The following is a 27,182-nucleotide window of genomic DNA, read 5'->3' on the forward strand; positions in this document are numbered from 1 at the left end:
GGTATATCAATATACACTACATGCAGAAACACAAAAGAAGGCAAATTGAAATGAATATACCATCTATGACAGCATGTAATATCAGAGTATTTTTAAATAAATATATGAATCAGTAGAGGAAAATTGTAGGGATGTGTGATGTCACAACTTCTAAACTAATGGTTTGCAGGAAGCAGAGAGACGACCAGTAACATGGTTCGAGTCCTTTGCTTGTGATTATCATGGTTCAGTGGTTTTCGCCATATTGAAGCCATCGAAGCAAAGGGAGAACTCTTTCCATTGAGGCCAAAAGACATGAAGGTTTGAACAAAGTGACGGAGGAAGTGTCATCAATCACCAGCTAGCTAGCTAGCCCGACAGTTATCTAGCATATTAATGAGTAGGAGCACCATGCTTGAAGTATTAAGGTTAATTGTAATATCATCCATCTCTTTGTAAAGCCAACTATTTATTTTTTACAGGGGTAGAGTTTAATATACAGTATTTAGCAAATAATACTTTAAGTAATTTGTAGCCCTTAGATTTAATTTACTTGCCGTGACATGAAAGTACGTAATCAGCTACGATCTTATGCAAATCTATTTTATCTATATAAGATCTTATTGATCTTCTACTTTCCAATAGACCAGATTAAATTGTGGCAAATGGTGTTTTTGATCTTGGTGTCAGTGACACTTTTCTAGTCCACTATATCGACAGCTGAGCAGCTGGGAAACCAGGAGAATTGTCCCCAATGAAGTACTTGTCCCCTAAGGACTCAATGGAGTGGCCTCTCTGGTGGAATACACCTGAAGTGGCCACTGAAGTGGGTGAGAGCTGGAGGCAGAAAGGGGACAAAAGGCACTTCTAGGACATCCTCCACTGTCATCATCAAACCTGCTTTATTCTTCTCTACTCGGCAGGGCTGTTGTCTTGTGTTCCCTTAAAATTTGGGCCCTTCCATACCCAAGTATGCACTGGGGGTCCAGCAGGTTCCGAAACAATCATCAAAATAAAAACTATGGCAGAAAAGCTTCTGTCTGTGCTGAGAATGTATAAACCTTTAATAATCATAAAATAAAAAATAAACCTTTCATTATTGACATATACAGTGAGCTCCATAAGTCGTGGGACAAAAGTATACAAAGGTATTTTTTTCTTGATTTGGCTTGGTTGAACATGGTTGAATTGCAGCTTTTATTAAAGTGTATTTTTATACATTTTGGATTCACCATGCTGAAATTACAGCACCTCCCCTCATTCCAGGGTTCCATAATATTTGGGACAAATGGCTTGACAGTTGTTTCTGATTCATCAGATGTGTTCAATCACTTTCATAGTGCAGGTATGCAAGAGCTTCCTGTATCTAGTCTTGATTCCAGGCATTTCATTGCCTTTGGAGGCCTAGAGTTGTGCCAATGACAAGTCAAGGAAGCCATTATGATGCCAAGAAATAAGAAGAAAAAAAAACTGTCAGAGACATAGGCCAATCAGGCTTACCAAAACAAACAGTTTTAGAACATCATTAAGAAGAAAGAGAGTACTGCTAAGCTCAGTAATCGGAAAAGGACTAGTAGGTCAAATAAGATCAAGATTGCCTTCTATCAGAGTGATGGCAAGAGCAAAGTGGGGCCAAAAGGAACTCCTGAAGACCCAAAGCACCCCCCTGTCATCTGTGAAACATGGTGGTGGGGGTGTTCTAGACTAGGCATGCATGGATGCCACAGGTTCACTGGCTCACTTGACTGCTTTGATAAAGTAACTGCTGATAGCAACAGCAGAATGAATTCTGAAATGTACAGAACCAGCTTATCCGCTCAAGTTCAACCAAAGGCCTCCAAACTCATTTGACAGTGCTTCAGCCCAGAGCAAGACAATGATCTGAAACATACACCAGTGCTCTCTTTCTTCTTGGTGATGTTCCAAACAATTTGGTTCGGTAAGCCTATTGTTTGGCCCATGTGTCTGACTCTATTTTCCTATTTCTCAGCCTCTTACTGGCATCCTTGACTTGCATTGGCACAACTTAGGTCCTCATATTGACAAATGCAGACTCCAAAGGCAATCAAAAGCCTAGAATCAAGACTAGATACTGAAAGTTCACCTCATACCTGCAGCCAGGAAGCGATTGAACACATGGTAGCCCACCCCATATCTGAATCACAACGCAATCTGCACTACTTTCATTCCCCAGGTCTTCAATTCATATAGGAACTAAGTCGATAGTTGACCTAAATATATTAAAGGCTTTTCATATCATCCTGGAGCTTTCGATTTGTGTTCCATACTTATTCACATAAAACAATTGTAATTTCGGTAGAAGTATGCATATATTTAGCAGGTCTAACTGCTATTTTTCCATGCTCTTTGGAAAATGAGCTCTCAGGTCACTTGACATACAGTATATTTTTGCATAATTATCAGATGACGTTGCTAAATGTTAACACACGGAGGGCTGACCACAGGAGGCCGAGGGGGACGTTGTAACTCTTTGAGAATATTTTAGATACTAAAACCAGGAAAAGAACGATGATGTGGGCATTTACTAAATGCTATTAATTCCAAACACATTGAAACTTTGGTAGTTGCTGTAAGTAATGGAAAATAATGTGTAAGCACTGGGGGAAAACGACAGGAGTTGGCGATAGAGTGTAATGGTTTGGGAACTGGACTCCACGTTTGCAGGTTTGATTCCCAGCTGGGGCACTGCTGTTGTACCCTACAGCGAGGTACTTCACCTGAATCGCTTCAGCAAATATCCAACTGTATAAATACAAAGTACAAAGAATGTAAGGTGTGTAAGTGGCTCTTGATAAGAGCATCTGCTAAATAGCTAAATAGTGAATCTATTGACCTGCTCTGAAAATAGCTGCCAGTACATCAATGTTTTTGATTTTTTGTCAGTCAGCCTTCAAGATAAGAGACGTCATTAAAACGCTTACCTCTGTTCAGAGGAAGTTGACAGCAGATCAGGTTGTTAATAGATCATCAGAAGTAGCTACAGTATAATTGATATGAAAGGAGGGGGCATGCACATTACTGTCGAAGGATTAAGTAGCTTATTTGCTGGGTGACAGCGACCCCCTGTCCTCCAACATTACCTGCCTCCCAGAAACATTCCTGTATTACCTGCTGTCACTTCCGATGCATTTTTGCCATTTTGTTTCACTTTAACCACTAACTGACTCATTGAGCCATTACTATCCCCAATAGGCTGGCTGAGGATTGTCATCCAGTATCCAAGTAATTTCAGGTTATCTACAGAAGATGACCTCTAAGTAGGCCTGGCTCATGTCTAAAGCCATTTTTGGATTGGTGTGTAGAAATCTTTTCATTGTTGATAACCCAATAACCAAATATGCCCAGGTTTATAACTGGACGTATTTATAAACCTGACTTTTATTGGTCCTGAACTGTCCCTACAGTCGGTTCTGTTTGTGTGTGTGTGTGTGTGTGTGTGTGTGTGTGTGTGTATGTGTGTATGTGTGTGTGTGTGTGTGTGTGTGTGTGTGTGTGTGTGGAATTTATTTATTTATTTGATCTACTCTGTGATCAAACATTGGTGAAAAGTCTCTCCTGGTTTGTCACCTGTCTTCATCTTCCTCATCATCATCATGGGTCTGTCTTTCACTGCTGAACATGATCTGGCGAGGCTCTCTGTAGGTGCTGTCTTCACCTTCATGTGCATCTGTTCTCACCCTCCACTGTGGTGTTGCCTCTGTGTCTTTGAATTTCAGGGTTGACGTGCTGGTTCCCCCATTTATCCCTGTCTATGAAAGAATCTGTTGTCATCAGTGTGTATCTTATGACATTTTTTTTTCCTCTAGAATGAAAGATACAGCATGCCTTAAAAAGATATTTATGATGTTGGAATGACAGTTTGGCAGATGTGTTGAAGATTTTTAAAAAATTCTTATTTATCTTCTATTTATATTTTAGGGCTCATCTTCTATTTATTTAAAAAAGATTACCTTTCAGCTGGGTGATGCTAACACCTATAAGTTATAATCAAGGTGTATTTTTTCATTCTACCTTTTACTCCCAATGCACTGTCAAGCTGTTAATATTTAAATGGATTTGTTCAAGAACATAATGACATATTTGACGCCAATTTGAATGTCCCCGACCCTGGCCAGTAAATGAAAGCCTATTACAGTTTCAATTTGACAGCATTCTTTTATAATATAATACCCTTATTTTCATCTGTTGGATCAACTGAGTCATATCATTTCTATATTACAATTATATTATTTTTTTATTATTATTATTATTATTATTATTATTATTATTATAGCCTACTGGACAGGACATGATGAAGCTGCTGGAGTGATGTGAAGCAAAACATTTTGTATAATGTTGCCAATGAAGTCTCTTTTCTCATTTAGCCACAAGTAATGTTGACATTCTTTGTCTCCTAAGTGATGTTAGTTAAGTGATGTAGAATTGTGATGAATAACTTCAGGCAATTTAAACAATGAGGCTATTTTAAAAAAAGAAAATTTTCATATAGTTCATATTATAGCATAGAGTTATTGTACATTTTTTTCAACAGCTTTAACCTAAACATAGCAAAATATGAACTACAGTACAAGTACTAATTGAAAATGCATATCCATATTTCATAACGCAAGGTCAAAGGTTAAGTACGTCATTGATTTTAGCCCTTGTTTTCCTTTCTTGCTTAAGTGAGTGATCTCTAACTTCTCACTCCTTGCTGGCCTCTTAATTATGATGTGTAATATATGTGCAGTTATTATGGGCAGTTCTCATTCTCTGAACCAACTTCATCTTCTTGCGCTCCATTGTTTACACTTGCTTCATTGTAGAAAAAAAAAAAAAAAACCCTTACAAATCCCTTGTACAGGTCCCTTTGAAGAAATGGTCTTGCATGGTTTAGTACCCACATGAGGGAGTTTCTTTTTAATGACCAGATTCTGACCCCATTTCATGTATATAAGCCCAGATGAAAGTGGACGGGGCCTGTCCAGTCACGGTGGAGTCGCTGTGCCTGACAGCACTACACATCGGACTGACAGCGCCCGTAGACGACGGCCGCGATTGCTTAATTAGGCTCTGGCCCGGTGATTATTCACCCCGGCACATTGTGCGGCTTACAGTCGTCTTTGAGCAAAGTCTGCCTGGCGATTTGTTAGATTTGATTCTCAATTAGTTTTCCCCTACATGTAAGAATTGATTTTATGCAATGGGAGGATGATGAAATATAATTATTATTATTCTAAAAACTATTCCAATCAATCAGACCCTTTCTTTTCAACATCCCATGGATTGGATGATGGATTAGGCAGGGATATAGGCAAGAACAAAGCAGGCTACCCACGGAGTGGATACATTTGAAATGACTGGGTTAAAAAAGCACATGAAAAGATAAATCAAACTGTTTGTCTACAAAATATGGTCTTCCATGTTGCTTTGTTCTTTGCAGGCTATTCATGTGGTTGCATTGTTGAACTCGTTGAGTTGTGAGCAAAAATATACAATATAATTTAAATCTACAGTGTCCTTCTGTCAGTTTTCCTTGACTTGTGTAGCTCCCTAAAATGAACACCAATGAGAGAAAGAGAATACAGTTTGTAAATACTGTACATCTTCATTATCCCAACCTACTGATTCATCTGATCTTCGTCACACAACATTTGTGCAAAAAAAAAAAATGAAATCAATGAATCTGTTGCTCCGATGAAAACACTTGATGTTTGTGAATCTTGGGTACAAAAGGAGACTTGCAGTATGATTGATATTAACAACAAAAACTCTTCTCAATAAGATCTTTAAAAACTCAAAAAGTGTAAGTTGGTTGAAGTGGAGCAAGAAATATAATATCTTTAATAATAAAGAAAAAAGAAAAAAAGAAACCTTTAAATACATATGTCCAAAGTATATTTGCCTCAGATTTTTTATGAGTTGGCCTATGTAAGTTTGTGTAAGGAACAGTGTGAAAGTGCAGCTCTTTTTCAACAATAATTTGGTGTAAATAAATATCTGTAACTGATTCATGTCACCATATTTACATTTGTGTAGACTTTGTAAGTAAATACTAGCGAGTGTAATATTATTTTTATCAAGCAAGCTTTTTTTGTAATATTTTCCCATAAAATACATAAATATATGTGACAAAACAGTCCCACAAGCCATACCAGTTTACTATAATGTAGAAAACACAACAACAACAACAACAAAAATGCCGTTTTCAGATGTTTTGAAGTGGATGGATTCTCCTTTGCATACAGGCAGTTCTCTGAAGACGGATCTGTGTGAGATGGGGACCCTGAGTGTGAGCCCCAGTCAAATGTCCCACTTGTGCTCAGAGCCACTGTCAAGGCGGCATTTACATAGCGCTTGTTTTGAGTTTGATAAGACCTGATATGTCAGCCATAATAAGCTCTGTGGGGCGTGTGTACACTCTGCCCCTAATTGCCTTCATCATCGTCCCAATTGTCTGCTGACCAGTGGAGCAGGTCACCAATTAATGGGGACCGCAGTCAAACCCGCACCCAGTGCGGCACTGCAGACGAACGCATGCTTTTGCTTTTATGGTTTGTTCGGTAGGGCGTCTTACATTAATAGACAGGGTGTCATTAACAATGTTATAACACGCTATAATTAGCGCTCCCCCTGTTTCGTTTCTTTTAGTTTTTGTTCCACCGAATGACAGCGTGGATAATTGAAGAGAGCAGTTTTTTTTTTTTTTTGTCTGAGGTCCATCTACTGTACATATTTGGAAATACTGAGAGAGCTTAAATCTCTGGCTTAATTTAAAATCAAATGAAGGCGGATTAGGTGTGGGCTATAGAGTCATGCATTTTTCACATAATTAATTTAATCAATCTTCTTTTTAATGTGTTTGTGAATATGTAGTGCAGGATTAAATTTAACATCAAACAGCTATAAAATAGAGAAGATGCTTTTCATCGTCAAGGCCACTGCAAGCTTATGTCTGAACAGAATGATCAATATATTAATTGTTTTCCATACATTTGCACACACTCTTTCATTTTTTTATGTATTGGAAAAAATTTAACCCAGGGAATTGAATAACCCTGATTGGCAAATGTTTCATGTCCATGAAATTAATTCCTTAACCCTTGGAGTCAAAAAGTCACAACAAAAGAAAAATGTTGTATGTTTTTAAATATGTGCCAACAGTTACATAGTATTAACTTTAACACTATTATCCTCATTTATAAATAATACCTTGAAGCACACTGTGTATCATTGTGTTTAATCAATGTACATGTTATCTTTTGATAATAATATAATATGTATACCACTGTATAGAATCAAAGGCATATGCATAGGTATACACTTGCTGCTACTGTAGCCTATCCACTTAGAGGTTTGACACGTTGTGTGTTCAGAGATGATCTTCTGCATACCACTGTTATTTGTGTTACTTTAACCTTCCTGTCAGCTTCAACCAGCCCTTCTCCTCTGACCACTCTCATTGACATTATCTCATTAACTTCAACATTATTATCCTAATTTATCAAAAATAGTTTGAAGCACTCTTTGTATCATTGTGTTTAATTAATAGTCATGTTATCTGACTTGTGATAAAATATGTACACCAATGCATAGACACTGATTCAGATGAATATGCATAAATAAAATGCCCTTTATGCTTTCTTTGTGCAAAATACACTCACACGAGGCTTAAATGCCAAAGCCTCTCATTTCTGAAAAGTAAGTTGTAATTTATGGTTAAGGTTACTCTTCAAGAATATAAAGAATTGTTTTGAACTTTGGAAACCCCTGGCATCACATCAAAATAGAGTGTGACCATGATCAAAGCTGATACTATAAAACATTCTGCGTCCTTTGGTGGACCATATGTCCTAAATAAAACAGCTGTATTCTTTAATGCAGAATGAATGCCATAACTTAAAAATTCATGACCTTTTCTTAACTCCAAAATGTTAAATGTAAGTCAAAACTTGTTTACAACCTACAAGGTTGTACTTGTATTCATTAGAATATGCATGTCAGAAGACATTTTACTTAGAATAGTTGTATTACCTTGTCTATTGTCATGGTCAAACCTATGGTTACTAATTTTCTATTTTTGTACAATGTCGAGGTATAGGTTTGTGCAAGCATTTTTCATTCATTAAAGGGATGGAAAATAAATATTACATTTTTTCATATCTTTAGAGTCATGATAAATCATAAATTATGTTAATGAAAAGGTCAGGATAATAAAAGACCACTGTTCCAGGAAGCAGGATTACTGCGGTATCCAGCTAACTTAGTTGAAAGTGAAATGAGGATGTATCCAAGTATTTCTGAGGTGTTACTATATTAACACTGTATAATCATGTCAATATGCTGTGGGAGATTCAAACAAGCAGATGGTAAACACGTTGCACTGTTGCCACGTCTGATTTCATTGGGTGGGTGACAATTGTTTGATACCAATTGTCGTAGGTTGTTGCTATGAAGCTTTTAATGGATCCTAAAGTTAGACTATCTGAAAGTAGTTAGCTAAAATTCCACAACACTGTTCCAAAACAATGGAACAGTGATATTTGCTGTTGACCAATGCCACATGCTTTTCAAGGGGTTAATGATGGGGCATCATGTTGGTGTCAGACTTGGGGGTCCAGCTTAACCAGGCTCGCCTGGTCTTGTTGATATAGCTACGTTGGTAGCTATCTAATGAATACAAGCAGTAAGATTGTTAGTTAGCTATGTTACTTTGCAAACATTATGCTTTATAAGCTAGCGATGAAGGAAAGCAAAATGGTGGACAAGTGTGTGCTCCATCCATTTCATGAGGGCCAAACTAAATAAATTAATATTTAAACATTAAATAAATTAGCTATCATTACATTCTAGATCTGTGATGAAGACTCAAAACAGTTCCTGGCTGTTAGCAGTAAACCAAACTGAAGCACGTTATAATGGCTATAATGCCTTTGTGGCAGACACATAATATTACAGTGTGACAAACAAACTAACAAACTGAACAGGGCTGATCCATAGTCTTCCCCCCGATTTAATTGGGAGGGGGACAATTAACATTAAAAGGACACTATGGATACATCCTTGTTAGCAAAGGTTTCTCAACAGTCTCCGATAACTAAGCACCCTTTTTTTTTGTGAAATTATATTATGAGTTAGATTTGTGTGGATTACATTCAAAGTACATATAAACAAGGAACGGAAAAAGTGTTCTCTGTTACGTAGAGGACAATGCTCGTTGCTGCTAGTTTGAATCCGGGCCTTAGGCATTCCCTCTCCTGTTCCGAACAAATCAGAAGATTAGCCTGCCCCTGTGCTTCTCGTTTCCTCCCGTAGAAGTAATTGATACAGTGCTGATCAGTCACACTGTCATAAAAATACAATGGATAATGGCCCGGTGCTGTCTTCTTTCTTGTTTTACAAGACATTGTACTGTCTGCAGGATGGTTATACGACCCCAGAAATGAAGACAGACCTGTTTCACTGGCAACTATATATTTATTCTTGCTCTTAATCCCATTTGTTCTGAAAAGAAAAATCCAGATCCAGAAAGATATATTTTGTGGATGGATATACCGCCTAGCAAAAAAAAGATTGATTCATAGACAGATATATGACCTGACTTCTGTCTCAATGTAGCCATGGTAACAATACTACCAAGTTGTTTTTAAGACTTCTATGTCAGAAAATACAATGTGGAGACCCTAGGCTTGTTCGTAAGCAGAAGAAGCCTAAGTCAAGATTAATTCAGAATGGTCTGCATATTGCCACAGTTCAGAAAAAAAAAGAAAAAAGTTGAAAGATATACTTACGTATTTTGGCAATTCTCCCAGCTGGGGATGGAGCATAGCTGTTGCATGGAGGTGTCAAGGGGCGGTGTTTTGAGTCAAACTGATAAGTTCCTGCAAGTGAACTGGCGACTGCAGAGAGGTCAAGTCAAGGGCACTGTTCAGAAAAAACAACTGCAATTAGAGGGATGACTCATACACGCTTACATAATTCAAGTGAAATTACACATCATAAACAGACTGTAAAAGTTTAAAGCACATGTGATTGCTAATAACGGCTCCAGGACTGATTTATTATCCCGAGTGTTAGGGCGTGTGACCTGTAAGTCATTTGACCTTCACTTAATGAATAATACATGGCAGTTACAAATTTAGACAAGCAGATGTTTTCAACTGTTCCTGCTTGATTAGCCCTGTAATGTTAACTGATGTAAAATGTGTTTATGTGTGCGTGTCTATACATTATATATAACAGCCATTGGAAAATTGCTGTTTCTTCTTGAAAATGTGTTGAGTTTTACTTGCTATGTCCATTTTATAATATATTGCTTGTAGTCAAATTTCTACGATGTACCATCTATCATTCTGCATATCCTTTAGTTAAAGGCCCAATCCATTACCCCAAGGTCTTCAAGAACTCCAATTGGTTGTGATGGCAAATGGGCTTTTAGAAATTACTTGAGCTTTACATGTGCATTTTGATATGCTAGCATATACAAGTTTGGACAGTCAAAAAAAACAACTTTCGGCTATTGTCGGATATTGTTGCTCTCGTTTGTATTAGATTGTTTTTATTGGCATTTTCAATTTAGGACATTGGGTAATGATCTATGCATGTATAAATATCTCCACACACGCATGAATAGCATTTCTGCTTCTCTACTGCAATTATAGTATTCTGTTAACATCCTTTTCCGAAAGTCAGCTGTTTTCCTAAGACTTTAAAGAAAATGGATTGCTTTCACTTAAACCACAATTTCAGCAAACACCTGGAATTATTTAGACCCAGCCAATTATTAATGTACCACACGATCCCATTTTGATGAATGAGTCTTTCCTTTTCTTTTTTCCCACAACAGTTTGAAGCCAGCGAGAGGCTGTTAGTGGGTTCAGTTTTCCTAATGATTACTGAACTGCTGTTTTACTTCAATTATGATACTTATTAACTGATGTTCTTGGCAATTATAGAGCACAGGCTGCCAGTTGAACATTCTGTTCTGCTGGGAAGGACTTGAATCCCAGAGCATCGTTGCTTATATTTTAATTGCAGTTTAATTTTTTTGTTTTCCTCAGATGATAGCAAGATGTTGCTGGCTTAATTAAACACAAATGGGCTGTTTGTGAGCTTCTCTCTATTCGTCTCTTTACAAAAGAGCCTGCCAAGCTTTAGGCTTCCAAGCACAAACATCATGAGGCAATATTTAAAGTAACTACACCACATTATAAAATGGCTTCCACAAGCCGTTTTTTGGCTGAATAATATAGCTGTGCAAAAACAGAACTGCACCTTAATTCATGCAATTTTATATTTGTATTTACAGTGGAACATTAATTTGGTCTGATTTATTTATTCAACTTCTACTTTCTATGAATATTCAATGAAGAAATTAAACTGCAAAAAAAAAGTGGCTAGCTGCATCCGTCCCAGCAATACATTTTAAATGCAGCCCAATACAAAGATAAGCGCTGAATATATGTGTTATATTTCCCCTTGTTTCTGCGTACAGGCGACACCGTGTTCCAAACACACAATGCATGTCGTGGCCTGAAGGAGATGTTAGTTTAAAGGTGATATGTTTGTTGTTTTTTTTCTCCCCTCCTGTTCTGAGGCTGAGTTGTTGATTCGCTGGATTTGAAGGGGGTGCCAAGCGAAAGTTCCCTCATTGAAGCTCGTGCTTACCCAACGCCTCTTTGTGGTTTTTAAAGGCTGTCAGGCTTGTCAGGCACGGTAAGAAAAAGTATATTGTTTCCAGCACTTGGATTCCTTTCCCTCTGACATCTGCCAGTCTGTAAAGATGATAAATTCTTGCCTCATTAGCCAGGGGTGTGGGATTACAGGCTGACAACACATTAATCACCAGCTTCTGTGGCAGGCAGACTAGCAATAGGCATTGTTAACAAAACTTTTCTAATATGTCACTCTCCTGTGTGACAGGCTGTAATCAATCATCCTGATTGACGGAGCCGATAGATTACACTATTTATACTTTGTGTAATGAAAGATAGCGTTTCCACCTATTGTCATCTCTGAGACAACGGTAGACCACCGTTGAATAGAAACATTTTTTTTTTTGAGAAAAAGGAGTAACAGAAGAGAAGCAGACCTTGGCTCGGCGCGGTGAACTTTTGAAAGCAAACAGTGTTTCGGTCCTTGAGGGTGCTCTCAATAGAGCGGGGGATGTATTGTTAACCTGCCGTTGCTCTAAGTAAATCTTCACAGTGCCTACAGTGTGCTACCGTGATTTCAAGTCGCTGTCGCTGTCAGGGCCATTGTCTGGTCGCGTATCGTGTTTCTCTACATGTATGTGAGGTAAATATTACACTGAGCATCTGCCAAAAGCAATAGTTAGAAAAAGGATCAGCAACCTAATGCCGCTATATTTTCCCCTGACTAAAATAAATCCATTTAATGCTCACGTATTTGTTTTTTGATGGTCCTCTGCACTATTGGAACTGACGAAAGAAACTGAATCTGTATGCCCTCACATGCACTTTGATCCCTGAAATCAAAAAATTTAAAAAATAAAATTCTTATAGAAATTATGGAAGTGCTTCTACTGTTTAAAGCTAGACGTTTGTGACAGAAGATAGAAATGACAAAATGGATGACTGTACTGTTGTTGCTGTGCCACTCAAACAGTCTGAAGCTGCTGGTAACTGCTTGCATACACACTCACTGACCGGGACGAGTAAACAACTGACACATCTTGTATGCCAAACAAGACCAAACTTTTCCTCAATGAAAATGATTTGAAATGATAAGTTATGCTTTTGATATGCACAAAAAAGAAAAAAAAAACTGGGGTCTGATATCATTGCATTTATTTTTGTTATTATGAATTTATTTCAATGTTTTGAATTGTCTGTCATATTTGACAGCTGGTAAACATCATGCACTGACTGGAAATGACTTAATCAGACAATTTCTTTTAAAAGAAAAAACCTGGTTATGTGCCCTCATAAACACAATCACAAATAACTGCCAGCAACCCCATCCCTGACCTGACATTGCTTTATAAGTATAGTAGAATACAGTGACATGCTCAATAGATTCTGTCAGTCTCCTGCATTCCCTGCCCACGGTGTCACTGCTGGAAACATATTGGTCAATTATGTTTGAAGCTGTCAACTGTGCAAGACACTATTATTTAGTGTGTATTGACTGTGCGTCATTAAGACACATTGTGATGCCAAATTACACAACGGAATGTTATTTATTTTTATGTGAAGCCATAACAACCTTCAGACTGTGTGGCCAGGCATCACGTTTTTGAAAAGCCCCCTCAATAAAAAAAAGACAACTCTGTAATTTCATTTCTAGTGTGCGCTAAAAGGGAACAAGATGTCCTATAATTTTGCAGTTCAGTGCTCAAAACAATACATTTTTCCCCTATCATTTAATGGTAAAATGCATCTGCATTTCATGATCCTAAAGGACTGGATGTTCTACTTGTGAACAAATTAAAGTGAAAGAATGGAATGGATGTTTGATCATGAGATTAAGTGTTTACATTGTCCAGCTGTCTGCCTTAGCCAAACCCTGTCTGCTGATCCTGGTATGATACTGAGTGTAGAAATAGCCATGCTCATTGTGATGCTTTGCAGTGACATATTTACAGACATATTCCATGAATAACGAACAATATGCTGTGAAGAGTTGTGTGTGCTGATGTACAGTAATAGAGTAGGGCAGTCGGAAAAGTAATCGATTCATTATTCCCCTATCCACAGTTAAATGAAACTCTGTGAATCCATCATGGATTAACTGCACTCTCTCAGCGTAATATGTCTTTTTCATAGGTTAAACGTTATGGATTAAAAATGAACTACAAAACAGGCAAAGAAACTTTGTGGAAAAAAAAAACAAACATGAATCCAAAGTTAATAATTGCACGAGTAGCAATAACAGTCGCAATATTACCGACCCAACTGTTAGCCTATAATGATGCTTGGACTATTGGATCTAGCAGCAGCTGTCTACACAACAGTGGATTATAGCATAACCATCACAACCTAGAGAAGAACAAATAACCAGACGAGCTGTCCTTTCTACAACTGCAGTAACATAAATGCAAACGCCGTTCCTCGTCCTTATCTTCTTTACTATAGTAGGCGAGGAATCCGAAAAGCTGTTTTTATTAAGCAGTAAAAATGCTAATTTAATCTTTTTGGCTTTCATTGCCAAGTCTGCACAAATCCAAGTATCATAAAACCCCCATAATGGTTATGCTATCTCTTATCTGGATTGGAAAACCACACTACAAGACCTATGGAGTAAGGATGAGGACCACTTCTCCATAACCTACAACTGAATATTACAGTTGTTGCATGTGTGCCTCTGCCTTTTAAGAACTATTAAACAATTTAACATGTTTGCCTTCCAATACAGTATGTGACAGGCCTTATTGTGAGAACAGTAATTCTGCTTGTACAAAGTACAGCCACTGTGATTTTAAATTGGCTCTTTGGCTACATTTGCATATTTAGCAAGTGTTGTCAGGATCTTAGGAAGGACTGTGGATGGATACTGTAGAGTAGTAAATTGACTTACTGTCAGGTATGCATAATTTGTCATGGTATTGACATTGCTAATTTCATTAGCAATTACATACATTAAACCCTTGACTTCCTTAAACAGGAAAAAGGTTATTGTGAAACTGGCTTTGAATGTCATTCAACTGATGTATTTGCTGTCAACCTAATCAAGATTAATAGAATATAAATATGGAAGTAGGTTTTCAGTAATTCTACTATGTCGGAAATGTGTATGTAACAATGCATAATTATTTCATTTCTACCTGTTTCTTTGGGCATTTGTGTTTACAACCTAGCTGTCAGACTATTGTAAATGGCCCAGGCCCACACAAAAACAACTTTGATATTCACAAGCATTCTGCTTCATTCTGAGGTCCAGCTCATCAGAAATTCAACAAAACCTCTATTTAGTCACTGTACACAATGCATGGACACAGCGGAATATGGGAGTTGGTGTAATAAAGTGTGATTAAAATATAACTTTATATAACTGTTTTTACATTCACTCAGATATGCAATTTATTCTCCCTGAAAAGCATGAATCCCTCAAATCCATGTTTTAGCTCAACTAAACTTAATATATAAAACTTGGAAGTATATCATGGTCTATTGTGGGATTTTAAAAGAAGTAAGTACAAAAATAAACCCTGCAGATGTAATGCTGCAGGGTTATGTACATTTAACAGATATTGACTTGTATACATTACCACATTTTCTTGTGCAGAACATGCTGCTGAAAACTAATTGCATTAGTCAATTAATCTTCAGATTTTCATTTTAAACCAGAGGACCGAACTAGATTGGGTTTTGCGACAATGTTGACTTTTATTTGAGACCAGTCGATTGGCTATTAAGAAGAGCCGTAGTAAATAAATAGGCTTTGCGGGCCTCGGGGGACTCCCTGCTATTGAGTGTGAGTGTGGGAGTTGTTAGGTCTCTCGGGCAGGTGGAATGGACGAGGATGAGAGGTTTAAACTTTAATCTCCCTGGAAAAAAAAAAGAGTTTAAGCATTTGGCCAGAATGATTAATGGGGAAACCTGATCAAGTAAAGCTCCTTCACGTCACTGGACATGATTAGTAGGTGACAGGGACTGTAACAACATCTCGCCATTTCTGTTTCTTCAGCCGCTTGGGCTCTTCTATAATTAATGTTCCCAAGGGCTATTTGTAGGTCAGGCAAGGAAAACCTGTCGGAACAGGCAAGGCTGATAACTTTAGCAGAAGAGCTTTCCTGTAAGCAGGAAGACGCCAGGGAAGGACTAGATGGACCGCTCTTTGATTTTTCTTTTTTTCTTTTCACCAAAGAGCAAAAATGTTGGGACGTTTAGGGATTAAATTCTCAAAATTGGTGCATTAAAGGTTTATGTTGTCAGAAGGTTTAAGGTGTGAGTGACATTCAAGGAAGCCTGGTCATATGTTCCACCTTTCAAAGAGCTCCCACATTAGGTAGTTATCAGTATTGAAGAGAGTATGGTAATGCAGGTTAACTACATCACAACATGTCAGAATCTATGCAATTCTTACCTGTTAAGCTGGATATCTACAGACATTCTCAGAACAAATGGAGAAATATCAATGAAATAAGAAATGGCCTGAAGGAAACTAACACTGAAATCATCTATCACAAATAGAGAAATATCAATTTAAGTAATAACCCTAAGGAAACTATACCACTCAAGTCGTCTATCTCTATATCACACTAAAGCCTGGAACTATTTCCTCCGCACAGTGGTTTTTCCTTAACTTTGAATCAAATTTTTATTTTGGGTGCACATTTCTTCAAATGTTTTGAAAAAAAATTGTATATTTTTTTTTGCATTACGCCAAACACTGTCTCGCGATGGCGTGTAACTCACGAGCATTTTTAATAAACCGGAACCTGGGCTCGGTCGCGTCTGAGTCCCAGGCCCGCGTAGCCGAGGGCTAGCGCAGCCTCATTAAGCAGCTGCTGGTGGGTCTCCGTGGCGCTCCGCTGCCCCGGCACTGCAGGTAGAAAAGAGTGCAGTTCCCAACAGCAGCGTCTGCGGCTTCCCGCTGCTCCGCTCTCCTCCCGGGTCCCGCGCGGGTCAGCCGGGTCAAGTGATACTCATGTTGCTTTCATTTCCCTCTCAGTGGAGGTCGGGGAGTGAGGCCGGCGTGGAGACGGATCTGTGGAACACTAGGAATTGCTTTGGGGTGAAATAAGAAACGGTGATGTGTAACTCGGCTCTGCTTTGGCCGTCTTCCGTTTCCACCCCTCGGTGGAGCTGCGTTTTGGGCTCAGAGTTGCGATCTCAAATTATGATTCAAAGCCCAGCAAATTGCCATTTGTGTCTCGGAGACAAAGCTGCGCACATTAAGCAGTTCCAACAGAGACTTAATTTACAAGTATTAAAATTGATTGAAAGGGGATCTTACCGTGAAAGCCCATTGAGACAACCTTCAAATGTTTGGCAGATGATCCCTGTAGAAAGGAACAGATTGGTAACATGTAAATGCATTTGTATTCCGGGGCTGGCGTGGTCAGTATTCCTGCTCAAAGACAAAGGGATATTAGATCATATTGACTTGAGGTGTTTTTAGCACAGTATACTGCTGTCATGTCCGGATCGTATAAATAACAATGGCAGTTGAAAAGGACAGATGACAGTTCTTCAGTATACATGACAGCTTAATCCTGATTACGCATATGTCAAATTCTCTGCATTCATTTACTTTGAATGAGAAATTCATTTATTTCCTAATGGAGTGAAGCATTATCCAAACTGAGTTTGGTTATTCCACAAATTAGGGGCCTGGTGATAAAACAATTTGCAGGGCCCTAACTCATCTGTTTTAATATCAGCATATCCAGAATAGAGTTATTTACAGTAGTTTTCTACATACTTCAGGGTGTTAAAAAAGGACTTCTTGGCCTTTGACATTAAATGCGTTTCCTTTTATATCACCACTTTGACCTTCAGGGAGCTGGTATTCAACAATCAACTGACAGATTTATAGTTTCACTAGCATGTATAGGGGTCTCATATCTTGAAGGGCTTGACACTGGTCGAGGGCACCCATAAACCTTTGTATTTTTATGTGAAAGTTGCACATCAGTAAATACCTAGATAACAGGAGGCTTGTACAGTTACTCTTATTTCAGGAACAACACTGCCACAACTCTGTGACAAAAATACATTCAGTGAGCACTTCATTAGGTATTTATTAGACTTATTTTTTAGACCTATTAAGTAGCAGTAGCCTGTCCACTTAGAGGTTTTACGGGTTGTTTGTTCAGAGATGCTCTTCTGAATACCACTGTTGTAATGTGTGGTTATTTGCATTATTGTCACCTTCCTGTCAGCTTCAACCAGTCTGGACCTCTCTCAATAACAAGCTTTTGCCCGCAGAACTGCTGCTCGCTGGATTTTTTTTGTTTTTCGCACCATTCTCTGCAAATTCTAGAGACATTTGTGTGTGAAAATTCCACGAGATCAGCAGTTTCTAAGATATTCAAACCAGTCTGGCACCAAAAAAAGTCACTGGAATCACAATTGTTTTTATCGCACGAATACGAATAATAATGTTCCTAATAAAGTGTAATAAAGAATATAGATTTTTGGACATTGTCAAGTAAGCATGTCAAGTAGGTATGAAAGAAAAGATCAGATTCACCATCCATGTTCCATTAGATAAGATAAGTATAAGCCATGTTACTTGTGTCATAAAGTGAGCTAGTTTTGCAGTTTTTAAAAGAACAATGGGCAAAAATATGATACCCAAATAACATGCTACAACATTATCACTCTGTCTGTGCAATGAGATGTCAAAAAGTCAATTCCAAATGCACACATTTCCAATGTTCTGCATGAAAATGTATTCAGTGATAATTATACTGTACTCAGTGCCTTTGCTAATTAATTAATCTTACTAGGAATATAAAAAATGCTATCATGTAGTGCTCAGCTCAAAAAAAATAATTGTAAGTTCTCTCCAGTAAATATCCTACATGGATGTCCATGGATGTCCATGGAAATAGTGGTATGCATTCTGTTGTTCTGAAAGTTGTGGATATTTTACTTTGTATGGGGAAGAGCCCAAGAAAAAAACACTGACAATTGGAAAAAATAGACTTTCGCTTGATTGTATATGGCTGCAAAGTGTCCCAAATCATTTTGTATTTTTCAAGATGTTTTACCCTCATGAATCTACCTTCTCTGCTCTAAAAAAAAAAGTGCCCTGCATAATTATTTCCACTAAAGCTCTCCTCATAATAGCAACTAAATCCATTCTACTCAATGTCCCAGACAGGTATTGATGGGAAGAATGGAGTCAGGTTACTGATATTAACCTACTTCTTTGACAGAGAGAAGTATTTGCCAAGCATGCAAGTCTTACTGCAGGCAAAAGACAAAGTATTACTGTTGGGGGGGGGACAGGGGGGTGAGTTCTAACCGATATTCAGAACGGATTTATTGGGTCATTTTGCAAATTCTCCTGACAGGCAACTGATGGAGTCTATTCACAGTCAGTGAAGTGCTCAGTTTCAAGTCATAAAATGCTAAGCCTAGATCACCCGATATAGGAGCAATGTAGGGCAGACAGTGGTGAGATAGTCATCGCATCCACTTGTTTGTCTCCAAATTGGCACCATCGATCACTGGATTTGTTTAAGGCAATTTGATAAGTGAAAGGCTTGCCATTCTATCCAGGCTGCCCTGGTTCCATCACACGCTGGATAATAGCAAGGAGGATTTGTAATTTATTCTTGACAATCTTAGTCTAAGTATCAACATTCCTTTGCTCCTGTCACCATTCATCAAATTTCAAGAGGATAGCAACACTTGTGCGTTCCAGACAAGGGAGTCATTTCGCATTTGACATTGTTCTTTTGTCTGTGACTGTCACTATCAGAGTCTGCTTGCCACCTGGCCATATATTTTACCGCGGAACGCAGAACATGCAAAAAGGGACCAAAAAAAACAAACAACTGTTCCGTTAACAAAACTTTTCTTAAAGTGCGATAAAACTAAATTCACCCCTTGGAATACCTTGTTAGCAAGCCTTCATTCAGTTTCTTAAAGTTAGGAAGGTGTTGTGTACAACGTGTTATCGTTTCCTGACATCTGTCACTGGAGTTTAGTCGCTCGTTGAGTCCCTCACAACTGCGAGACGTCCTTTTGTGTTGTGTAGCTGTTTGTTTTTGTGCCTGGGTCCCACCAGGCCCCTCCTGACGCTTCAGCCCCAGTCCAGCCCCTGTGTTCATCACAGGAGATATGGCAGCCTTTCTTCACTTTGCTGTTGAAATAAGAGCTTTCTCTTTCCTGTGGGGGAGAAAAATGACTGCTCTTCCTGTGACTTGAACAGCAGATCTGAAACTGCCAGATCAATCAGCTGCATTTGTTTGTGCTGCCTGCTTTCATGTGATACAGGGGGTTATGAATTGCACCTTAGAAAGGCAATACAATTTTAATTTATGAAAGTGTATTGTCTTTGCCCATACATTTCCTTGTCTTTGGGATTAGCTATTGTATATTCTCTGTGGCTAATGATTTGTTGGAATCTAGGCTGCAGTATATTTTGATGGCTATTTTTGATGTTTGGTTTGGTTTTCACAATGTGTTTTGTTCTCAGCAGCTGTGTGTCTGTAGAAGTCCTTTTTGTAAACAGAACTTGTGATAATACCATGGTTCCACTAGCTTAGCAGCATTGTTGATGCAATCGGGAGCCATACATCTCGTGTTAGATCAGATGGTTAAATTGTCAGAACAAGCAGCTAAACCATCCTAATTTCCAAATGCTCTTTTTGTGCCCCATGCTTAAGTATTTTGCTTTTAGCTCTGTTTGATTACAAACATTATTGGCATACAAAGATCTGTTTCAGAGGTAAAGCCTCAATGAACACTTGTGAACCCAGTAAATGCTATCCCTTTGTGCAAGACATGCAATCTCACTGAGAGGCTGTTGCACCTTCTACAATTGTGAGGTACCTCCTTTCAAAACCACATCATCATAATGTGTTGAATATTAGAAACACACATTAACGTCTGCTCTTGGTAATGTTTGCTGCTGTTGATATTCTATAGCTTTAGTGAGAGATTTTCTATAGCTTTAATAGCATCTGCTTCTTAATCCAGTTCAACCAGGTATGCTATTTGTCTCCTGGCCTGATTTAAGATTAATCTGCTCATTAAGTACTTGCTTGGAGGTACAGATATGTGTGTTCTTCAGTGCATCTTCAAAATGGATGACAAAGACTCCCCATTGGTAACCTTTCTCTTTATTAAAATTGTTGTCTTATATTACCAGAATTTTCCGAAAGGGTATTTTGCTGATCATTTCTAACTTTGTAAAATGTGCTTTATCTTTATCTCTTGGAAAATAAAATCATTTGGTTGTGGCACTAGTCTTGTTGCATATATTGTAGAACTCATTATACTCATCTTTTTGTGAATTCATTAAAATGATTGAATGCGATTTTCTTCAGCACTGTGGAGTTACAGTATATGGAGCATGACCTAGATTTTAAATGAAGTATCCCTGATATTTACCTCGAGTAAATGTGTCATAAACAGCCATGATTGGTGCTAGTATTTGTGAAATGTAAGAGAGGATAGTAGCTGTCAGTAAATTTCAACACGTCTGCTTTTTGTCCCTTTCAATGCAGAAAGCACTGAAAATAAGTAGTTCATCTTATCCTAAAATTTAGAGGAAGTTTGTATATCATCTGAAACGATTATGGGCTACACTCTTGTTATGCACTAATGCAAACACACCTATCTGTAAAATCATGAGAAACAGTAAGTGCCCTACTTTTTTAAATATAGTTTTTCATGGAAAAACCAACTGACAAATCGGTAACTTGTGGCCTGTGGAATGTGACGTACTCCATTGCAAATGGAAGCACAGCACAGCACAGCCGAAATAAAATCAGTGCGTGGATTCCCTGAAGAGGATGTATGCTGTGATGGAACACACTTTTACAGATGTGATAAAGCATTACAATGTGGTGAAATATAAAAATTGATAACATTGTTCAAAGAAGGCCATGAAAGTGCCAAGAATGTTGTATACTTCTATTCATGTTCTCTCCAGTAGACGCAGATAAATAAGTGGTGTAGGATACTGTATATTATATTACGTGTTGTGTGACTTCTAGCAGGTTCATAGCAGATTCTATTATGACTCCTTGTTTGGGCTTACACCCTAAGATATGCGTGAGTCACCCTTGTTATGGAATTACGGGTGGTCTCTGTCTGCCAGGCCTAGCAGCTGCTTTCTCGGGGTCTGGACTGATTGAGTATTGGCTTCACAGGGCTCTAACCTAACATTAAAATTTTTCAGAAAAATTTAGGAGCACTCTAACATATCCCAATTAGTAGATGTGCTCCTAAATATTTTTTTCATCTAGCAGACATCAATTTTCAGGAGCTAATGATCCACAACTGGGACTACTGTGGAGCCCTGCTTCATATCGCGACACTTAGCATTAGCAATAATGCTAAAGACGGACGGACGTGTAGCTACCTCTCTCAAGATGCGGCTTTTTCAATTTAATGTTATCAATAGCAGCCTCAGTTTGAGGTGAGGGGGTGTGGGAGGGGATTCGGATGCTGGATGCGGGGTGGGGGCTGATGACTTGTGGGAAGGCACATCCACTCCCCGAGATTAAAAACCGTAACAGGCGGCAGGGAAGAGACTGCGGAGATAAGAAGGCGGGCAGGCCCGACTCGGTGAAAGCATTCCCACGACGGGCTGTATAAACATCTGTGTGAACGGGCCCTGTTTTACCTGTCACATCTGCGGCACTCTGTCTGTCTCCTGTTTATCTCTGCCCTGGTGTATAGCGCATGAGTGCGGAGGCGATCTGATCCCGGGTCTGGAGCCCGGGCGGATAGCGCATTCCCACTGTAGTGTGGCGCTCTGGGGCACCATCGCATCCAGCTCCTGGGAATCTCATACAAATAATGATTTTAACCTTCCGTGTTTCCATAAAGCGCTTACACACACACAAAAAAAAGAGCTTTCAGCTATCGCACCGCAAAACAAACTGTAAACTGCTCTTTGTATTGAAAGTAGCTGTTTTTAATTCCTTGCGGTGAGAGGCTAATTCGCGTCAGCCAGGATCCATACCTGCTCGACGGTAAACAAAGGATTTGACAGAGGAATACTGCCTTGAGATCCGTCAAGTTTGTTTCTTATTGACTTTTTTTGAGGTGGGGGTGGGGGAGGGGGAGTAGGATATATTATGGCTTCAAAAACTGATGTTTTTTCCTATTTCTCTCTTTCCCCCCTCCCCTCCTCCCTCCCTCCCTACCTCTCTCTCTCAGTCTCTCTCCCCCCTTGTGTGGATTGACCAGACCTCGACAGGAGAATCTGCAGAGTATCGGCAGGCTTTTGAAGTGTGAGACAGACAAGACAGAGCAACTGGAGGGAAAGCAAGAAAAAAAGAAAAAAAAAACAGGATCTGGGACTCCTCCCTGGCAGACGCTGGGTGGTCTACGGCTGTCCGTCCTGGACTGTCGCCTGCACCTCGGTCCTGTTTTTCATCCGTTCCTTCGGAATTTCTGTTTCCACGCGTGTCAGGGAGACAGACATTCAGAAAGGACATCATCCACCCCCCCACCACACCCCAACCCCCCACCCACAAAAAAGTACAAGACACACCACATTCAAGATTGTTGTTGTTGCGGCGGTGGTTGTTGTTCTGCCTTTAAAGCGGTAAGTTAAATACGGATCAGCTGTTGTACGTGGGACTCCGACAGCAGCTTTAATTCCTCGCTCCTCTCACCTAAAAAGGGACGTGCCTGTAGGGGGCACATCAGTTACCTGCTGACACGCAGAACGTGATTGATGAGCCGCCTCAGGCTCCGGAGTACACTTTGTCAGCTTCTCATAATTTATACATCTTATCTCTGTCAGAACAAAAGACAGAGCGCGGCGTATGGAAATGAAAACAGAGGCTGTTTAGGCTCCAGAGTGTAGAGTGAAGTGATAACTCTGATAGCTATCTTCCAGCTCCCTCGTCAGGCTGTAAATGTCTCCAGCCCATCCCAACACGCACATATTTTTGGCCACGTAGGTTCATCGCAGTGCTGAAAGAAGTCTTCAGCCAATGGCCCGAGACGTGAGAGGTTTCGAGTTACAGGGTAATTATGCTTCTCTACGCAACGGGCCTTCTGGTTATTTTATTCATGATCGGGGTGGTGAAATGTGCCGTTTTTGCACGAAACAATCTAAAACAATCTAAAAATTAAGAGCAAATAAAAAGTTTTATGACTTTCGGAAATAGTCTTCAAGTGAGGGATGCTATCATTTATTAAAAACGGGCTTTGCAATTGAACAACATACATGTATGATTAATGTCTGATTAATACTAATGCCCCCTTTCTCCTTTTACATGCACTAATGTACAGTATTCTCTGAACAATTTTTTATGCATCACTTGCATTAAACATACATCTGTTACCATTAACACTGCTAATCCTACTACTGCTTCTAATACAATAAAGAAGAACTTACAACATTGACTATAAAATACAAAATATTGGTGGTATCTCTTGGCTAGAAGCATGCATTATTGCTAAAGCCAAAGTAATGCTGCTCAATGAAAGAGACTGGGGAGTAATTAATGGCTGCTTCTTAGCCCTAGTAAATGCATAAACAGTTATTAACCCTTAAGCTAACGCAGAGGGACTGCTCAGTCCTCTGGGTGTTATGCTTGTTAAGGCTCTTAATGCTGGGAATGGTCGAGTCGAAGGGTGGGAATGGTTACAAATAAGTCCAGCAATTGTTCAAGAACAGCTTAGGTTTTAAAAGCCGTTTGAAGCACTTACGTGCTTTGTTTTGGTGTAACAAGTAGTGCCGTATCCATTTTTTAAGAACAAAAAGCACTTTTACACATGTACAAGGGCCCGAACAAGCTATCAGACCAACTCAGCCCTCTCTCTTTCAGGCAATTGTAATCTGGGTGTTTTGGTCTTAAAGTACCAGCAAGAAGCAGCAATAACATGAGATTCTCAAACAATGTTAGAGACCTGCCTTCAGTCAGGGCATAAAAACACGTCTTGGACATGAAATCTGTTTGTGAAAGATGCTCCTCATTCATCGAAAGTCTTCGGTGTTAAGATAACTGACAAATTTTTTGAAGCTGTTAGGTCTCATCTTTCTAAAAGCAAGGGTTGTCAATGTTGTGACACCCCCAGGCTAGCCTTAAAGAAGGGCGGCTGCCCCTTTCCCATCACACGGGAGCCACTGCTGTAGGTGACTGCGTGCCCACAGTGTGCCGGCCCCAGCTACGCGTGAAACGCTGTCCTCTGACGCAGCTCAGCTGGTGCACCGCTGAGTGAGAGGTAGGAGTAGCTGGCACTGTGTGCACCAGCGGAGACAGGTGCCCCTCTGGTGCTGTCCAAAATGACAGATCACAAGCAGAAATAAAGGTATTGCATGTCCCAGTGCATTCCGAGAGGCTGGTAGTTCCCCTATGGCAGGGAGGCCCGAGCCTGGTCCTGGAGATCTGGTCCTGTAGGTTTTCATTTCAACCCTAATTTGCCACACCTGATTCTTGTAATTAGCAGCTCGATGAGATCTCTCGCTGTTGAATGAGGTATGCTTTGTTAGGATTGGAGTGAACCTACAGGATGGTAGATAACCAGGAACATGTGAGACTTCTGTCAATTCCTATGTTAAAAGCAATTAACCACATTAGCATTACTTAAGTATCAGCTACGAGAGTTTTATGTTAAAATTCGAAATGAAATGAAACTGGCCTTCAATGAACTTTTGAAGGCCAGTGTCAAATTTGCAGGAATCTATTCTCTTAAATGAAATTACTTTTTGAAATTGAGTTTAAACTTAAAATTCAAGGGGTATCAGATACTTCACCCTATCAAAAACAGCTTATGACAAATTATGAAGGAATGCATAACTTCTGTAGCACCACTGAGAACGAACATTGCATTTCTTTTGAGGCATATCTTCATGAGTGTGAATGCAAGATGTTTCTGATATTACACAATGCTTCTCAGTTCTTCTCCATTGAAGAGATAAGATCAACAAATATTTTTTTAGGCAGTCTCCAGCATAGTCCAAGTGTTAGTAAACCGTTGACTGTGTAATAAGCCAGTGTCAAAGCCAAAGTGTTGGAACCCCTGGAGGGCCAAGCCACTGGTGTGGAAAGAGGATCCAATCAAATGACCTCAAGTTTCAAGTGTTGAAAGAACAAAATAAAGACATTTTGTTGATCAATAGATTTCAGCAATGCAGCTGGAGAATATGCCCACAGATGGGTCTACAAAACAGCATAGAGATGCAATCTGAAAGCCTTTCCTTGCTAGCTGTCTGTTGGCACGTATTCATTTTTGGATAGGTGCGGCATGCAGGCCTTTCTGTTCATATTAACCTAGATATAAGGAACAGACTGCTCTTGTAATGTTTCATCATCAGGCAATTTTGCTTCATAAGATCTGAGACCCCCCCACCCCTTCCTGCACATGAAATAGATGGTAATATGAAATGCATAAACATAAACACCCTTGAAACAAGTGAAATTATTTATGAAAAATGAGAAGCTGTTAATAATATTGGCTTCCTTTATCCCATTGTAGAAGACATTAAATATGAGTAAATACCACAGACAAGGCAACAAAAGATGGTAACAATATTTACAATATTTTCAGTCAGTTATAGATGTATCCCACCAAAAGTTCACTGGAGAGAGATAGACAGATAACCTGTGTTACAGGCCTTCCTCATCAATGGTACTAATTTAAAGCTTAGTTTGAATAATTATATTTTCAAATCCACTAAAAAAAAAATCACTGGGATAGAACTCGCTTTTCACCACAAGAGTTTATTACACAGAAATCAATTCAAGTCCTTATAGTCCAGGAGTGAGGTCACTTGGAGCACCTCTACCTTTGTTTACATGTATCTAGGCTTCACTACAGCTTCAACCAGAATCTGTCATGAGGTAAAGAAACAGAGTTGCAAAAATACTCACTTTTCCCAGTAGGGCCTTGGATTTGGGGATAGGAGGCTGCAGGGACTGCAACCAATCAAGCAAGAACAAGCAAAAGCAAAACCTAACCAAACTCTGGGGCTGTACCTTCTCATTGTATGTATAAAACAATGATTTATTCTGAACATTTACTCTTCACATTAAGACTTACAGACCATGAAGGCAAATACATTTTTGAGTAAAATCCAATGAAACCGAATAGCTACATTAACTTATCCACAAATGCAACTAGCCTCCAAATAACATAAAACTGTTGCTAACTCGTCATCTTACATTTTAAACTTTTCGAGCTCTATTTTAAAACTGACATTGCGACATACAAATCATGAAAGCCAAGAGATTAAAGTGGTCACGATGTGTGACTGTGCCAAACAATGGGACAGGGTCGCAGGGGGGCTGGAGCCTATCCCAGCATACATTGGGCGAAAGGCAGGAATACACCCTGGACACCCTGGTCGCCAGTCCATCGCAGGGCACACACACCATTCACTCACACACTCATACCTATGGGCAATTTAGACTCTCCAATCAGCCTAACCTGCATGTCTTTGGACTGTGGGAGGAAACCAGAGTACCCGGAGGAAACCCACGCAACCACGGGGAGAACATGCAAACTCCACACAGAGAGGCCCCGCCGACGGGGATTAGAACCCAGGACCTCCTTGCTGTGAGGCGGCAGTGCAACCCAGTGCACCATCCG

The 27,182-nt window shown here is 39.3% G+C and overlaps 1 long non-coding RNA gene across 1 annotated transcript in view; it reads left to right on the forward strand.

Moving 5' to 3' along the window:
* Positions 1–23,101, forward strand: part of LOC133116182 (uncharacterized) — a 100,955-nt gene extending 77,854 nt beyond the window's left edge. The window contains exon 3 of the long non-coding RNA XR_009705843.1: positions 22,794–23,101. This is a non-coding gene — a long non-coding RNA (uncharacterized LOC133116182). The remainder of the gene's footprint in view (positions 1–22,793) is intronic.
* The last annotated feature ends 4,081 nt before the right edge of the window (positions 23,102–27,182 follow it).

The sequence above is a fragment of the Conger conger genome, chromosome 2 (assembly GCF_963514075.1).
Source record: "Conger conger chromosome 2, fConCon1.1, whole genome shotgun sequence".
Lineage (NCBI taxonomy): Eukaryota > Metazoa > Chordata > Actinopteri > Anguilliformes > Congridae > Conger > Conger conger.